The 15000-nt window shown below is 41.1% G+C and overlaps 1 protein-coding gene across 2 annotated transcripts in view; it reads right to left on the bottom strand.

Moving 5' to 3' along the window:
* Nucleotides 1–15000, bottom strand: part of LOC106879903 (chondroitin sulfate N-acetylgalactosaminyltransferase 2) — a 51330-nt gene that overhangs the window by 15226 nt on the left and 21104 nt on the right. The window contains exon 1 of one of the 2 annotated variants that reach the window (XM_089345606.1): nt 12797–13057. The exons of the other annotated variant lie outside the window; for it this stretch is intronic. The gene's annotated coding sequence lies outside the window, so the exon portion shown is untranslated. Of the gene's footprint in view, nt 1–12796; nt 13058–15000 lie in introns of those variants that run through there. 2 annotated transcript variants of the gene reach the window in all.

Raw genomic sequence — 15000 nt, forward strand, 5'->3', positions numbered from 1 at the left:
GGTGACTGCTGATTTGGTGGCGATGTTAGTGGAGGAGGAGGTGGTGGTGGTGGTGGTGGTGGTCATGGTGATGATGCCAATACGACGACGATGATGATGATGATGATGGAGGTGTTTGTCTCCTGTGTACTAAATGTTAATAGAGATTGATGGTTTCTATGGTTGAAGGTGGTGGTGAGGGGTAGTGGGAGGGGGGTGGCGCCGGTGGATGGGTGGGTGGTCGATAGGGGGTAAGTGACACTACTGCTGGTGGTGGTGGTGGTGGTTTGCACAGCTGAAAATGCCACATGCCTTCTTTCTCATGTGAAGAAAACAAGGATGCAGTAGCAGTAGCAGTAGCAGCAGCAGCCGCGGCGGCGGCGGCGGTGGTGGCAATATTTTCAATTCTTTTACTTGCTGCAGTCATTTGACTGCAGCCATGCTGGAGCACCGCTTTGAAAAGGGGTGGGTGGAGTTGATCTTTTAGTTGAAGAAATCGACCCCCCCCCGCCCAAGTCTTATCCTTTGTAAGACCATTACGCATTCAGTTGGTATCTTTTGCTGAGTTACGGGGACGTAAACACTCCAACATCGGTTGTCAAGTAATGTTGGGGGGACAAACACAGATACACAAATACACACACACACACACACACATATATATATATATAGGATGGACTTCATTCAGTTTCCATCTACCAAATCCACTCACAAGGCTTTGGTCGGCCCGAGGCTGTAGTAGAAGACTTTGAAATACAGGCACAACAGAAACAGGAAGAAAGAGTGAGAGAAAGTTGTGGTGAAAGAGTACAGCAGGGTTCGCCACCATCCCCTGCCGGAGCTTCGTGGAGCTTTAGGTGTTTTTCGCTCAATAAACACTCACAATGCCCGGTCTGGGAATTGAAACCGCGATCCTACGACTGCAAGTCTGCTGCCCTAACCACTGGGCCATTGTGCCTCCACTGTATTTAAATATTCATTGTCTGAGGGTCTTCATTTCTTGCTTTCTCTCATTTTGCACAAATACATATATACATTTGTATTTCATATCCAAACTGTTGTATTTAACACACCTAATTTGTGTGTGTGTGTGTGTGTGTATATATTATCTATATACACACACACATACAAACACTGCAATCCCACTTGTGTTCTTGAAGGGTCATGTTACAAAAAACCCTGCCACAACATGAAACCCTATCAGACGAAACCTATATCACAGCCCCACAATCCCTTTCTCTTAGAAACATTCCATTTCAATGGGAAAGATTTCGGTAAAAAAATAAAAGAACTATAAAAACAACCACTTTCTTACCTGTAATTAGAGAACCTAGAAGGCAAGGTGAGAAGGTGTACTTGTGAGTGTATATGCAGTGTGTGTGTATAAATACATCTTTTAGCTTTTGTTTCAGTTGTTAGTCTCTGGCCATGCTGGGGCACCAACTTAAAGAATTTTAACAGAGTTTTACATGTCAGATAGACATGGAAGCAATTTCCTTATTAAAAATCCATCACAGAGATTAAAGAAACAATCATACATCCTGTGTACGGGGGGGGGGGGGGGTTGTGTGTGTATTCAATTGTTGGAAGTGACCCTGGATTAATCACGTCCTTGGTCCTGGATTGTCTCATACAATTAAGCATTTTTAAGACTGCACTGACGTGTAACCCAAGATGGGTATTGAACAGTTTTGTCCTTGGGGCCCCAACAAAATGGGGGAAGGGATTGATATAACCTTGGATTCTATTAGCAAAATACCACACACACACAAATACAACAAACAGAAACATTATATATATATTTACACACACACACACACACACACACACATAGATGGCTTCTGATAAGCAGTGGTGATTGTTACAATTCTGTAAATAATAAGAATAAATGTTTAATAAGCTTAAACCTTATAAGTGGTCACCGTACAATGACCAAAGAAAATAGCCTAATAACAGGGCCTATAAGCCCTCAGTGGAAAAAGTGCTTTTTATTCTCTCTGTTTATTTGTGCCTTGGAGGTGGAACTCTCTGGGTACAAACCCTTGGTTATTCATGACTGAAGGGGATCTTTACCCTTTCTTTACCCATATATATATATATAGATAGTCGACCTCGGTGGAATTTGAACTCAGAATGTAACGGCAGACGAAATGCCGCTGAGCATTTCGCCCGGCATGCTAACGATTCTGCCAGCCTGCTACCCTTTTGGTAATATGAAATTGACAATAAAATTGATGATAATCTGTTAAAACTCCGCATTTTCTTGTCATATTATTATATTGAAATATACCTACATAGACATTGCAGCTTCTTAATCTCATAGCCATACCTGTTTAGCACACATATGGCATTTTGCATATTCATTTTTGTACCTGTTTTTCCATCCCAACAGGGGCCAGATGAATGCATATATACATACATATATGCAAACATATATATATATATATATGCGAGTAAAAATAAATACAAAAAAGGGTTTTTTTTTGTATGATTGTGTATAGAGGAATATATTATTTTGTTTAAAAGAGTTCCAACTCTGTCTGTTTTTTATGTTTTATTTATATTCCTGCAGAACCAATGTGGGGTATAGAATATGGAATATACAATATATAATATAATATACAATATATAATATAAAATAAAATAAAATAAAAATGGATGGCACCATGAAATAAAGTATTGAATGTAGATGAAATATTTGAGTGTTCAATATAAAGGATCAAATATATAAATATAAGTATATAAAGTATATATATATATATACTTTATTTAAAAGCAGCAGAAATATAACAAAAAAACCGTTACTCTGAGTTTCACGTTCCCGTTCATCGGACTAACCCTAACCCTAACAAAACTGTCCGATGAACGGGAACGTGAAACTCAGAGTAACGGTTTTTTTGTTATATTTCTGCTGCTTTTAAATAAAGCATATTACTCTACCTCTGGTATTTGAGTACTCTTTTTTCCACCTTGTTGCACATTTCATGTGCTTACTCCGGTATATATATATATATATATATATATATATATATATATATATATATATATATATATATATATATATAAAAATACACACAACCAGATGTGTGCATGAATCAAATTCTATAAGCACACACACACACACACACACACACACATACACACAAGCCTGCATGCACAAAAAACATCCCCAGAGGGGGAGAGAGAGAGAGAGAGAGAGAGAGAGAGAGAGGGAGAAGAAAACAGAGACAGACAGATCAGCTGATCTGTGACAAGTGCTGCCATCTGTCGGCACAAGAACAGAGCAACAAAGAGAGGAGCTGCACGACCCGGGGCCCCGGCCGAGTACAAATTCAAGTTTTGCTCCCTTAAAGAGAAGCACCACTTGGGATGGGGTTGTGGGGGTTGGATGACTCGTGGGTGGGGAGTTAGTTAATGATAATAATAATAATAGTGAACATAGTTTGTGGGATGTGTGTCTGAAAAGGCCCCACTCCACTCCACCATTCCCATCTTTTTTCCATAGCATCTGTGTGCATATATATATATATATAAATGTATATATATATATATGTGTATGCATCTGTATATATATATGTGTGTGTGTATCTATCTATATATATATGTATGTATCTATATATACATTATATATGTATATTATATATATATGTATCTATGTATGCATGTATGGATATATATATATATGTATGTGTGTATCTATCTATCTATCTATCACTCTATCTATATGTGTGTGTGTGTGTGTGTGTGTGTGTGTGTGTGTGTGTGCATATATATATATATATATATATATACATACATGTTTGTATATGTTTATCTATACAGTGTATGTATTTACATACACACATATATAAACAGACACACACACACATACATTATGGCTAATGAAAAATACCTCAAACAGCATTGTGTATTGCGTGTATATATATATATATATATATATATATATATATATATATATATATATATACACACACATGCACTACTTATACCCCCCACCCATCCACACATGTAGTCAGCTGTGCGTTTCTCCCTGCATTAATATATTAAACACAAACTGAATCTGTTTAATCTTTTGTTTATTCAGGAGGCTGCAGCCCCTAAACGAATTATTCTCTAAACATTACTCTCGCTCTTCTCTTCTTCATGCAGGGAACCAGTCGAGTTGATAGAGCATCGAACAAAATACCTTGTCATAGTTCTTACGACCCTGGGTGTCATGAATTCAAATCTGACCAAGAGCAAATTTGCTGTTCATCCTACTGATGGTCGATGAAAAGTTCCCACCCTGGGGCAGTGCAGTGGTGGAACAATAAAATCGAGGGACCAGGTGCCTTGTAGTATTTGTTCCATTTCCTTGTGTCCTCGGTTCAAATCCCACCGTGGCCTATACTGTTGACAGAGTCAGTCCATCGCTTGGTTTAAGGCTATCATCATGTGGGACTTTGGGTACCTACAGTGGACCCCTTGTGTTGTTGCAGACCTCCCTCTCTCTCCCTATCACTGGGTGATGGACCCTTCTCCTCTCTCCTGAACAGAAAATGAAAAAAATAAATAATGTATATCCATGTACATTTACTTCAGTATCAGCAACTGGTGACCCCACCCCCCACCCCAGTCAAAACAGATATCAGAACTCCTCATTCAGGGGGCTCGCGAACCCCCTCCCCCATTCAGTCATGAATGATCATGGGGGTTGCACCTAGAAAGTTCCCCTCTGAGGCCCAAGTTCAGGTAAAATAGTTTATGGAAGACCATCAGTGGCCCATGCATGCCAGCCTCCCCTATCCATGCCACTGATGTTATCCAAGGGAAAGGCAAAGGGGCCGATACAAAATATCACCTCACTTGAAAACAGGCAAAGTGTTGGTGACAGGAAGGGCATCCAGCTGTGAAAATATCCACGTCAACAAAATCCCATTCGACCTATGCAAGCATATAAACAATGATGATGATGATAAACCGAGTGGAAACGTCCTTGAATATTATTTCTATACACCAAACCACACTCTTTCTTTCTTCATACACATCCCTACATACCTCTCATCTCTATCCCTCTCCCCGCACACTTCACATTGAGCGTAAATGTCCTTGAATATTAATTCCGTATTCTTTGATTAAATTTCCTCACTGTGTTACACGAGCAGCATTTGTTGTTCCATACAATGCTTTGACAGAGTATCTAATGTCATTTAAGCAGTTAATATTACATTGCTTGTTCTAGTGACTGGTTAATATTATTATAATTATTATAATATTATTATAATTATTGCGAATACTATTATTTTGTCTCAGTACCCGGGTAGCCACCAAATACATGTTGGAGTGTTACTAAGTTAATTACTATGCTTGTTGTGACCCCACTCTACTTGTGTATGATGTGTGTACATTATATATATATATATATATATGCATGCGTACGAACAGCCATGCTACATGGCAGTGAAACATGGGCTGTAACTGCTGAGGACATGCGTAAGCTCGAAGGAATGAAGCCAGTATGCTCCGTTGGATGTGTAATGTCAATGTGAATACCCGTCAGAGTGTAAGTATCTTGAGAGAAAAGCTGAACATTAGAAGCATCAGTTGTGGTGTGCAAGAGAGACGATTGCGCTGGTATGGACATGTGGTGAGAATGGATGAGGATAGCTGCGTGAAAAAGTGCCACACCCTAACAGTTGAGGGAACCCGTGGAAGAGGTAGGCCCAGGAAGACCTGGGCTGAGGTGGTGAGGCAAGACCTTCGTACATTGGGCCTCACCGAGGCGATGACTACTGACCGAGACCTTTGGAAATGTGCTGTGCGTGAGAAGACCCGGCAAGCCAAGTAAGATCGTTGCCAGTGCCCCTGGACTGGTTCTTGTGCGGGTGGCACATGAGATGCACCATTTTGAGCGTGGCCATTGCCAGTACCGCCTGACTGGCTCCCGTAGGATTTTCGAGCGAGATCGTTGCCAGTGCCCCTGGACTGGCTTGTGCGGGTGGCACATAAAAGACACCATTTCGAGCGTGGCCGTTTTCGTGCGGGTGACACATAAAAGCACCCACTACACTCTCTGAGTGGTTGGCGTTAGGAAGGGCATCCAGCTGTAGAAACTCTGCCAAATTAGACTGGAGCCTGGTGTTGCCATCCGGTTTCACCAGTCCTCAGTCAAATCGTCCAACCCATGCTAGCATGGAAAGCGGACGTTAAACGATGATGATGATGATGATGATGATATATATATATATACATACATATTTGGGGTACTTAAATGTAATTGTGACTTTGCTTCTGCTATTTCCAAGGGTACATGCAAGTGTTCCGTTTATTTCTTATCGTATCCTCTGTTGATGAAGGAAAAATCCTTTGGATTAATCCAGAAATTGGTCCGATCCAGAGATAAGGGAATTAAAAAAAAATTCTCTTTGCTTGCTTTCTTTGATTCAACACGCTGCATACTTATAGCGATATATATTGTATGTGGTGATTGACGGTTTAAAGTCTATTTCTCAGCATATTGGCATAGAAAATTTTCTTTTACCCTTATTTATAATTGTATAAGCACCCACTACACTCTCGAAGTGGTTGGCGTTAGGAAGGGCATCCAGCTGTAGAAACTCTGCCAGATCGGATTGGGGCCTGGTGCAGCCTTCTGGCTTGCCAGTCCTCAGTCGAATTGTCCAACCCATGCCAGCAAGGAAAGCGGACGTTAAACGATGATCTTGGAATTATGTAAATGTATGAATTTTAAACACACACACACTCACAGAAAATCTGCCTTTTATAGATAAGATATATATATAACAAGCTTCTTTCAGTTTCCATCCAGCAAATCTATTCATGTGGCTTTGGTCGGCCCCAAGACTATAGTAGAAGACTCTTGCCCATTTATAGAGAGATAGATAGATAAGCAGAGAGAGAGAGAGAGAGAGAGAGAGAGAGAGAGAGAGAGATACATGTGTGTGTGTGTATATATGTATTTATATATTCACAAGCATGCACACTCACACACACACTCACACACACACACACACACACACACATATGTATGGTGAGCAAAGGTATGTGCTTTCGGCAGTGCCAAGCTGGAGTCTTGAGGAAGAAGCCAAATGCTGCGAAATTATTTAAAGACAGAAGCACTTTTAAAGAACTGCAGACATTGATGCCAACAGCATGGAAGAGATTTCGTTTCTTTGACGAGGGGGAGGGTGGAGGGGCGGGGTGGGGGTGGGTTAATTATGAAATATTTTGTTTTGTGAGGGGCGAGGAGGAAGAGGAGGAGGAGGCCCTTGGGAGTTGGGCTGCATGCGAGGTGAGGTTTATGAGTTTTCAGTTATAATATGGGTGTGTATATATATATATATATATATACATACACACACACATATCTATACGCACACATGCACACACACAAATATATACAGACATGTCTGTATGCATGTGTGTGTGTATATATATATATATATATATATATATATATAATACCTATATTTAAGCATGTATGTATACTCTTTTTACTCTTTTACTCTTTTACTTGTTTCAGTTATTTGACTGTGGCCATGCTAGAGCACTGTCTTTAGTCGAGCAAATCTACCCCAGGATTTATTCTTTGTAAGCCTAGTACTTATTCTGTCAGTCTCTTTTGCCGAACCGATAAGTTACAGGGACGTAAACACACCAGCATCGGTTGTCAAATAATATTGGAGGGACAAACACAGGTACACAAACGTGGTTGGTAAGCAAGCTTCTTACCACAGAGCCACTCCTGTGCCTATATATATATATGTAGATATATATATATATATATATATATATATATATATATATATATATATATATATATATATATATATATACACACACACACAGATAGACAAAAACACGTGTGTTGTGTATGTGTGAGTATATGAACGCATCAAAATAGCTTTTGTTCATAGTGAAATGACAAAAAAGGTATTTGTTCTGTGAATTTCATTAAACATAACTGGAATGGCTCAATAAATGCATTAGAATGTTCTTGTGTATGTGTGTATATATATATATATATATATATATATATATATATATATATAAATGTGTGTGTACACACATTCATACATATATTCACACACACACACACACACACACCTACACAAGATAAAACAATAGTCCAACATGTCTGGCCGGGGGGGGGGGGGGTCTGTGTTGTAATATTTGGTAAAAATAACAGAAAGACAACAGTGAAATTGCCACGAGGAGTGGAGCAGACACACACACACGCGCACGCACGCACCCACATATATACAGAATTATTTCAATTAGTTGAAACCTTGGATTGCTAACGAAACTAACCGACAAATTAACACAAAAATGGGAGTTTATTATATTCGTGGCTGTGTAGGATGATGCATTGGACTGAAGATTTTTTGTAGGCGGTGCCCCAGCATGGCCACAGTCTAATGGCTGAGACAAGTAAAACATAAAAGACATACACACTAACACACACCCCTACATAATCACCACCATCATCATCATCGCCGCCGCCACCACCACCACATTGCTCCAGTCCACCCAGGTGGGAAAAAAATGAGTTGTACTTGTAAATCAAAGGGTGTGGGGACTAGTTGATTACATTGACCCCAGTGTATCACTGGTACTTATTTTATTAGTACGGGGACGTAAACACACCAGCATCGGTTGTCAAGCGATTTGGGGGGGGGGGGGACAAACACAGACACACAAACACACATAGATATATATATATATATATATATATATATATGAGTGGTTGGCGTCAGGAAGGGCATCCAGCCGTAGAAACTCTGCCAAATCAGATTGGAGCCTGGTGTAGCCATCCGGTTTCACCAGTCCTCAGTCAAATCGTCCAACCCGTGCTAGCATGGAAAGCGGACGTTAAACGACAATGATGATATATATATATATATATATATATATATATATATATATATATACACATATATACGACGGACTTCTTTCAGTTTCCGTCTACCAAATCCACTCACAAGGCATTGGTCGGCCCGAGACTATAGTAGAAAACACTTGCCCAAGGTGCCATGCAGTGGGAATGAACCTGGAACCATGTGGTTGGGAAGCAAGCTACTTACCACACAGCCACTCCTGCGCCTATATATATTATTACTTCTGACCCATGATTCACTTTCTGCACATGAAGCACTTCATCACCAAAAGGATGGGGGGAGGGGGGAGTTTCAGCAAAAAAGCTCTACATTTTCAATGACAAAAACCGATATTAGCATGGGATAAAAAAAACTGGCATAAAATAATACGGCTTCAGACAGAATAACACAATGGCCTCGATTCCGAATGCTGCTTCTGTTGTAATTTGACAAATTAAGCAAATAGCTTACCAAAATATTGCAAAACCTTTGAATCAACACAATGGACATTTGTGAATTTTTGTGTTTTCATCCAAAATGGAGACAAACACCATTCCTCCATGCAATCAGCTTGAAAAATCGTTAGGATATTAAGATGTTTTTCTTGATATGAAACCAATGGGAGCCTCAAAACACAAATCAAGAAATTCTATCCATCAATGCGGTGTCGAGCGCTCATTGTTCAACATTTATGTGCGTGTGTGTATATATATCATCATCATCGTTTAACGTCCGCTTTCCATGCTAGCATGGGTTGGACGATTTGACTGAGGACTGGTGAAACCGGATGGCAACACCAGGTTCCAATCTAATTTGGCAGAGTTTCTACAGCTGGATGCCCTTCCTAACGCCAACCACTCAGAGAGTGTAGTGGGTGCTTAGGTGCAGGGGTGGGTGTGTGGTAAGTAGCTTGCTTCTCAACCACATGGTCCTGGGTTCAGTCCCACTGCGTGGCACCTTGGGCAAGTGTCTTCTGCTATAGTCTCGGACCAACCAAAGCCTTGTGAGTGGATTTGGTAGACGGAAACTGAAAGAAGCCCGTCGTGTGTGTGTGTGTGTGTCCCCACCATCGCTTGTCAACTGATGTTGGTGTGCTTATGTCCCCGTAACTTAGCAGTTTGGCAAAAATGACCGATAGAATAAATACTAGGCTTATAAAGAATAAATCCTTGGCTTGATTTGCATGACTAAAAGGCGGTGCTCCAGCATGGCCGCAGTCAAATGACTGAAACAAGTAAAAGAGTAATATATAATGTGTGTGTGTGTGTCCTGACCACCTCCATCGTTTGACAACCGGTGTTGGTGTGTTTACATCCCCTGTCACTTAGCGGTTTGGAAAATGATAGAATAAGTACTAGGCTTACAAAGAATAAATCCTGGGGGTTGATTTGCTCGACTAAAGGTGGTGCTCCAGCATGGCTACACAACTCAAAAAAGTACACAGTCAAACATATATGCACAATAATGTATACCTAAAGAAATACTTGTACACACACATATATATATATACTTCTATTCTTTTACATGTTTCAGTCATTAGACTGTGGCCATGCTGGGGCACCGCCTTGAGAATGAATATATATGGCACTAGGAAGGGCATCCAGCTGCAGAAACCTTGGCAAATCAGACTGGAGTCTGGTGTAGCTTCCTGCTTGCCAGCCCTGGTCAAACTGTCCAACCCATGCCAGCATGGACAATGGTCATCAAATGAGGATGGTGATATATACATACATATATTGCTGTATGTTGTTGGCACTCCGTCGCTTACGACGTTGAGGGGGGTTCCAGTTGATCCGATCAACGGAACAGCCTGCTCGTGAAATTAACGTGCAAGTGGCTGAGTACTCCACAGACACGTGTACCCTTAACGTAGTTCTCGGGGGATATTCAGCGTGACACAGTGTGACAAGGCTGACCCCTTGAAGTACAGGCGCAACAGAAACAGGAAGAAAGAGTGAGAGAAAGTTGTGGTGGAAGAGTACAGCAGGGTTCGCCACCATCCCCTGCCGGAGCCTCGTGGAGCATAAAGGTGTTTTCACTCCATGCCCAGTCTGGGAATCGAAACCACGATTCTATGACCACAAGTACGCTGCCTTAACCACTGGGCCATTGCGCCTCCACTATATATATGTGTGTGTGTGTGTGTGTGTGTGTGTGAGAGAGAGAGAGAGATACATGTGTGTGCTCTGATAAAGATTAAGCATAAAGATAGGTTTCTTATTTGGAGGTTCCAGCATGGGCTTTTCCTATTATAGTTGTTTGGGACCTTGCAATGGAATTTTCAAATGCATATGGATGGTCAACCACAGGGGCAGACCCTCAGGGAACACTTCACTATATCAGGTTATGTATATATTTGTGTGTGTGTGTGTGTGTGTGTGTGTGTGTGTATATATATATATATATATATATATATATATATATATATATATATATATACACGCACGCACACACACATTACCATACGATGTTGTTATTGGCTGCTATTTCTAGCATTTGAAAACAACCAAACACAGGTCCGTGCCCCATCTTACGCGATAGAGAGAGAGAGAGAGAGAGAGGAAAACGATGTGTATGTGTGTGTACGTGATTGTGCATATATATATATATGTGTGTGTGTCTGTGGAATTTGGACGGACGTTAGTCGGACATAAAGGAACGCTGACCCGGAATGGTAAACAGACAGAGATAGGATGGAAGAGTGACAGATAGATAGATAGGCAGAGAGAAGGAGAGAGGGAAAGAACATGTGTGTGTCTCTTAGTCTCTCTCTCTCTCTACATTATATATATATAGGCATATCAACACATTAGGGCCCCGCCGATTTCTTTATCTTATCATAGCATGCTGAAAAAGGCATGTTTTTTTTAACGCAACCTTACGGGGATACGTTTTTAAGGACCATATTACAAATTATTTCGTTAGAATGCAAAAAAAAACAAAACAAACTATTCCTTTCTTTGGAGAAAGTTTCGGATTTTTCTTCCTACTCTCAAACCCCGACCATGGCGCAACTGATTTTCCGTTAACTTTACCATTTTCCCACTGCGTGTGTGTGTGTTTTCGGATTTCTGTGTTTGGAGAATCGTTATTACATAACACACACCTACAAAAACATATTGTTGCAAAATGTTGTTTTTTTTAATATAAATATGTATTTAGTAGAGATCTGCGTGGAAGCAAAGCCGAGATGTGTGTGTCGGGAGGAAAATGGTGCAAAAGTTCTTTAAATAAACTATTTTTTAAATTAATGTTATCTACATCATGTACATAATACCATCGAGAAGGTATTTCTAAAAAAGAAATAATAAATAAATGGTGACAACAAAAAATATGCATGTTTTTAAAGAATGCTTTGAAGTAAACAACATCGGATGTGGGATAAAGGTTAGAATGGTCGGAAAGTTCTTCAGAATAACAAAGTTTTATAAAAATATTATGAACGTGATCGTAATTTACATCCTAGAAAATAGATCTCAGCAAATTGTCATTTTACAAACACGTATTTTAAAAAGAGATCTAAAGAAACTATTTCGGGAATTGGTGGTGAAGAAAGATTATCCAAAATTCTTCCGAAAACAAGAACTTGTGTGGAAGTTATCAACAAATCGGTAATCTAGATTCTTGAAAACATATTTCAGCGGGATTTCGTCAAAACAATATTCATTAAAAAAGATAATTAAAACGATAAAATAAAGAAATCGGTGGGGCCCTAATGTGTTGAAATGCCTATATATATATATAATAAGTTTTGTTCTGGGATGGAAACTGCATGGACAAAGGGATCGGAACTGACCAAAGAACAGGAACCCGGAATGCTAAACAGGGACAGAGGGACAGGATCGAAAAAAGGGGCCCCTGAATGTGTGCCTGTGGAGGGTTTTGTATTATAAACATTAAAGAACTCGAAGTTACCAAAGTAAAAGAATGGTTCTTCTTACCTCTAAAAGACAGCCTTGTATTCACATAGTGGCCTATAGGACTATATATACACACTTATATACATACATGTGTGTGTATATAAACATGTGTGTGTGTAGGGGGTGTTTATATGCATATATATTACGTGTATATGCGTTAATGTGTGTGTGTATATACAAGGATTCTTATGGAAGGCAGCGGTAACTGAGTCTTGGAGTGCTGCAAGAATTTTGATGTCGGTGAAATTGTGTCGTTGGTTGAATGCGACTGGCTGCGAGTGTGAACCGCCCTGGGGGGTGGGGGACGGGGGCACGGATGCGTGTATGAGTGTGTGTATGTGAGTGTGTGTGCGTGTGCGTGTATATGTATGTATGTCTATATGTGCATGTATATATATATATGTCTATATGTATTTGTGTGTGCGACTTCTAGGAACTTGTGTACGTGTGTGTGTATATATATATATATATATATATATATAATATATTATGTGTGTGTGTGTGTGTGTGTATGTGTGGTGTGTGATTGTGTTCCTATAAGCTGTTACCGTTTCTATTACTGTGGAGGGATGTGTGTATAAAAGAAATCTCTACGTGTGTGTGTATATAAACGGGTGTGTTCGACTGCACGCGTGCGCGCGTGAGGATGAGGCAGAGACACTCTCTCTTTCTCTCTCTCTCTCTCTCTCTCTCTCTGTGCGTGCACACGCACTCGTGTGTGTGTGTGTGTGTGCGTGCACGCGCACTCGTGTGTGTGTGTGTGAAGGAGGGGGGTGAGGGGAGTGAGGTGGGAGGCGCAAATGCCGCTGCCTGGTGTGTGTGTGTGTGTGTGAGAGTTTGGTTTTCTATCTATGGAATGTATTTGTATGTTTGTCTGTGTAAGAACTTCTGTCTGTCTATACATGTATGTAACACTCACACACACACACATCTATACATATATATATATATATATACATATATATGTGTGTGTGTGTGTGTCTATCGCTATGTGTCTGTGTGGAAGCTGAAACTTTCCACAGTTCCGATTGGCGGTTCTTGGGCGAAAAAACTTTTCGCTCTTACACGCTCTCTCCCACCCTTCCCCCTCTTCATAGAACTACTCCTCTCTCACTCTGTGCGTTTTCTCTCTCTCTCTCTCTCTCTGCACACACACACTCCCTCTCTACGCTCTCTCTCTCTATATACACATTCTCTCTACGCGTTCTCTCTCTCTCTTTCTCTCTCTGCACGCGCTCTCTCTCCCTCTACGCACTCTCTCTCTCTACACACACACACTCCCTCTCTACGCTCTCTCTCTATATACAAATTCTCTCTACGCTCTCTCTCTCTCTCTATACATTCTCTCTACGTGTTCTCTCTCTCTCTCTCTCTCTGCACACACACTCCCTCTCTACGTCCTCTCACTCTCTTTCTTCATCGTCCTCCTCAGCTCTCTCTCTCTCTCTCTCTCTCATTTCTCCCCATCTCTCTCTCTCCCTCCTTTTTACCACTTTCTCTTACTCTTTCTCTCTTTCTCTTTCGCTTCCCCCCTTCGCCTTTCACTCTAACTGACGGCTGCTTCCATAAAATTCCTGAACCATATCGCACACACACACACACACACACACGCAGAAACACGCACACACACACGTATACACACACACACACACAGAAGCGCGTGCGAACTTTACTACACAGCAATACTTAAAAAGCACCACCGCCACCACCACTACCAGCATCATCATCATCATCATCAACATCATTATCGCTATGATTATCACCAAGCAGTTTCCCCCCCCCCTCTCCCACCACACACACACGCACTAACCCTCACCACCCGTATCCCCCGCCCCACCCTAGTTTCCTCACGCCCTCGCAACCACCACCACCACCACCACCATCGGTATAAGCAATTATCGAAGCAACAGGCGCCGCCGCCACCACCACCACCACCACCACAACAACAATAACAAACCGTCATCCCCCCCCCACCGTAACTCTCAGAATAGGAAAAGGAAAAACGGCCGCCGCCGCCGCCGCGGGCTGTGAACCGTGGAGATAAGCACCTTCCACCAGGACTACAAGAAGGAGCAGTCAAATTCTCCCTCAATGACCATACACGTAGCCTACAGTATTTGACGCTGTTGTTTAACCCTAGGTAAGTCCTGATCCAGGCAGACCCATGATCAAAGATGCTCCATCTGTGACCGTCCCATCTTTTATTCAGGCATAGTGTATCTAGG

The sequence above is a fragment of the Octopus bimaculoides genome, chromosome 29 (genome assembly GCF_046866305.1).
Source record: "Octopus bimaculoides isolate indiv1 chromosome 29, ASM4686630v1, whole genome shotgun sequence".
Lineage (NCBI taxonomy): Eukaryota > Metazoa > Mollusca > Cephalopoda > Octopoda > Octopodidae > Octopus > Octopus bimaculoides.